We start from the raw sequence: 4140 nt of genomic DNA, 5'->3' as shown, positions 1-4140 counted from the left end.
CCCCAAAGTGTCACAATGGTCCCAATGATTCCATGAGGCCCTGCAGTGTCACAATGGTCTCAGAGGTTCCCCAGGCCCCACAATGACATGGGACTCCTCGGTTCATGAGCCCTGCAATGTCACAATGGACCTTGGACCCTGGGGGTTTGCAGCTTCACAATGGTCTCCTTTGGCTCCACAGTGTCACAATGAACCACTGATGACAGGAGGCCCCTCTGTGTCACCCTGGAGCTTTGGTTCCACACAGCCCTGCAGCGTCACAATGAACCCTTGGTTGAATGGGGTTCCACAATGTCACCATGGCCCCAAGGTTCCATGCAGCCCTGCAGTGTCACAATGGCCTCTTGGTTTCACCAGGCCCCACAGTATCACAATGGTCCTCTTGGTTCCATGGAGACCCCAGGGTCACAATGGTCTCACTGGTTCCATGAGGCCTCAACATGTCACAATGCTTTGCTTATTCCATGAGGCCTCATAGTGTCACAATGGCCTCCATGATCTCATGAGTCCCCTCAGTGTCACAGTTCCATGAAGCTGTCAAGTGTCTTAATGGGGTCTCCATTGTTCCATGAGGCTTGAAATGTCACAATGAACCTTTGGCTCCACGGGGTCTCGCAGTGTCACAATGGCCCCTTTGTTCCATGACACCCCAAAGTGTCACAATGGTCTCCACAGTTCAATGAGGCCCCGTGGTGTCACAATGGACCCTTGGTTTGATGGGGCCTCTCAGTATCACAGTGATCCCTACATTCCATGGAGCCACACAGTGTCAGTACAGTCCCCATGGTTCCATGAGGCCCAGCAATGTCACAGTGCTCTCCATGATTCCATGAGGCCCCACAGTGTCACAATGGTCCCTTGGTCTCACAGGGCCCCACAGTGTCACAATGGTCCCTTGGTTCCATGGGCCCTGTGCTGCTGCATTCCCCCCTCCCCTTCTCAGGCCGCCCTGCCAGCTGAGAAATGCTCCTTGGGGCTCGGCCTTGGCCAACAGCCCCTGGGCTCAGCTCCTCTGCAGCTCATCACAAACACTGTCTGCTCCAGGCACTGCTGCTGCCCAACCAGCTCCTGCTTTCTGTAGCAGCAGCCCTGGGAACTGGTTTTGTTCCCTCAGTGGCACAACATCCCTGTTCTCACACTGCCAAAGAAAGCTGTTGGTGCCAAGTGTGGCCAGGATGAACCATTGCTGGGACTGAAACCCCTCTCTTGGGGCCCTACAAACAGCGCTCCAAAAGGAGCCCTTGGAGCTCTCCTGGGCCAGCGACTCCCTCTGAGTGGGGCCTCTCCCAGCCGGGAACTCTCCCGTTTGCTGCACTCGGGGATCCCCAACAACGACGGAGCCTGGGCCGATCCCCCCACTCCTCCAGGCTCAGCCCTTCACCTGCTGGGGAGATGCCAAAGGATCCTCAGGGAGCATTCCCTGCCCTCAGGGGAATTTCTCCCAGGTGCCTTGCACTGACTCTTTGTGTCTGTGTGCACACAGGAGAGCCTGTGCTGGGGAAATGTGGCAGAAATGCTGCTCTCTGAGGGGTTTGAGTGCCTTGGATAGCTGAGACTGTCAGGCCTGTATGCCAGGCCAAATCACAAGGTCTAAGCTAAGTTAAATGCTCCTAAGAGTTGTTCTTTCACTAAATTGTTATGTTTAATCAAAGTTATAAGCTAAGCTAATATTGTTAAATATTATTCCTCTGTTAAATTGCTAAGTCATAGGTTTTAAGTTAGGTTAAATACTGTTTAGTGCTATTCTTTTGCTATATTGTGAAGATGAAAGTATCAGTTAAGGTTAAGGTGTAACTTAAGTCCTATTAGGTTTGACCTCTGTAAGTTTTTGGGCCATATTCCTTTTATCCTTGCTCTCACTGTCCTTGTGTCCACACACACACAGTGGTCAACAAAGCTGACCACTGACATTAGGGTCCTGGCCAGTCCTGTTCTGTAGGGTATTTAGTGTTACATCCCTGAGCAGCCAAAGCTACCAAATTAGTATTGTCAGCACTACTTCACATTATTATAATTTTAGATGTAAATAGTGATATAGAAATATTGATATAGATATAGATTTGGATAGATATAGACATATATATATAAATCTATAAATATATATTAACGTCTTATTATCCTAGAAATATGTATATAGTTATTTATTATATTGATATTTCACTTGCACAAATGCATCTGAGCTCAGGATTAAAACCTTCTTCTCTTGCTCTGTGTGGGGGTATTCCAACAATAATTGTTCTTTCTGAAGGTGCTGTTTCCAATGTACTCTTAACAAATTCATCTTTGTCTGCCCAAACCCACAAGGACTTTTCCTTCTCCATGTGCAATTTTTGGATGCATTTGAAGCCATCCAGGGGTTCAGCCTCTTTTACCCGACTGCCCCAGTGCTCACAAGGGGCTCCAACCTCAGCCCACTCCAGAGCCAGGGAACTCCAGGGAAGGGCTTCCCATCTGGGAATTTCTGATGGCACTGATTCCTCACATTTACGTTTAAAAAGTGACATTTTGTCGTGATCTGGCCAGACTGGGCCAGTTTTGTTTTACCAGTGGGCAGAGTCAGCACCAAAGACACAGACTCCAACTGAAGGAATCAGTGACATTTCCTGCAGCTCAAAGCAGCAAAGAATCACAACAGGAGCAGCTCAGCAATGCACCCAACCATCCCCACCAAAGATTGCCTGCAGTGATTGAGAAAGATCCAGCCCCAGTTACCCTCAGCCTTTACCATCGCCCAGACCCACACAGCAGCTGGGGAAGCTGTCACAGCCAAGGGCTGCAGAGCCACTCCTGGGCACTGGCAATTCCTGCAGGTGCCTCCAGCCACAGGTGAGGCTCCAACCCCGCTGGGAGAGGGCCCAGCTCTGACAGTGCTGAATGGACAAACTGACAGCACTGCTAGTGTGGCAACATCTGCTTTCATCCTCCTCTTGGCTTCCTCCCAAAGCCTGGTCAGGGCCCCAGGAGGAACCAAGGGAGGTGACTTTGACCATTCAGCCTCAAACAAGGCCAGATGTCAGATTTCATGGCCTTGTCCGGCTTCTAAATACACAAAGGTCCATACATATTTCACTAATGAGTGGCTACATCTATCACAGTGCTAATGACCATGCATATTTCATCAGGGAGCAGATACAAAGATAACCTTTGGCTGGAAGGTTCATCCAGAGGCCACCTTGGGCTCAGGGCCTGCTGTTCAGGCCTCACTCAGGGCTGGTGTCCAGGCCTTGGCACTTCAGGGACGTGGTTTAGTGCTGGGCTTGGCACTGCTGGGTGACTGGCTGCACTGGGTGAGCTCAGAGGGCTTTTCCAACAGAAAGGATTCTGTGATTCCATGATTCTATCCACTGCATTCAGCTGGGGCTAGTTTAGCAGCATTACTTTGCTCCAAAAGTTCCCTCTTTCTCAGCTCCTGTGGCCTGAGGCTTCAGCTCCTTCAGCTCCTGGTGCTGAGCTGCTCATGCTGAACGAGACGACTCGGAGAGAAGAACACAGTCCATGCAATTCCTTCTGGGACACGGAGAGGGGAGGCTGTGCAAACAGGAGCATTGTTTGCTGTGGCCTCCTCTCTGCCCTTCACGCCTTTCAGCGCTTTGAACCAGCCCAGAGCTTTCTCCAAGAGTGCAATGGAGCAGCTGTTCCTGCTCCTGGCTCTGGCTCTCTCCAGTCTCTGCCCTTGCCTGCTTCTGTCCCTCGTGCTGTGCCCTCTGTTCCCCCAGGGCTGGCTGGCTGCTGCCCAGGACTGTGGCACTGGCACAGATCCAGTGCTCCAGAGCCTCCTTTCTGTGCCCTTGGAGCTGCCTGGGCACAGCAGCCTTTTCCATCTGCAAGCTCCCCATGGATAGGGAGTGCCCAGCTCCGTTCCTTGCACAGCCTCCAGGAGCCCAGGGCTGCCATCTCAAGTCCCTGCTGGCACTGGGGGCTCCCAGGTGCCTCAGGATGCTGTGACACCGCTGCACACGGGAGGGAACAGGGGCAGGGGCTGTGCTGAAAGTCAGCTCCATCTGCTGCTGCTGCTGCTGCTGCTGCTGCTGCTGCTGTGGGGTCATTTGTGCAGCCCTGGCCCAGAGTCAGGGATCAGATCCTGCCAGTCTCTTCCAGCCCTGGCTGCTCAGAGTTTGGGCCTTGGAGCCTCAGGTGGGC

Source organism: Agelaius tricolor, unplaced genomic scaffold (genome assembly GCF_023055355.1).
Source record: "Agelaius tricolor isolate 1412-34295 unplaced genomic scaffold, bAgeTri1.0.p SCAF_51, whole genome shotgun sequence".
Classification (NCBI taxonomy): domain Eukaryota; kingdom Metazoa; phylum Chordata; class Aves; order Passeriformes; family Icteridae; genus Agelaius; species Agelaius tricolor.
Note: the sequence above shows the minus strand (reverse complement) of the source record.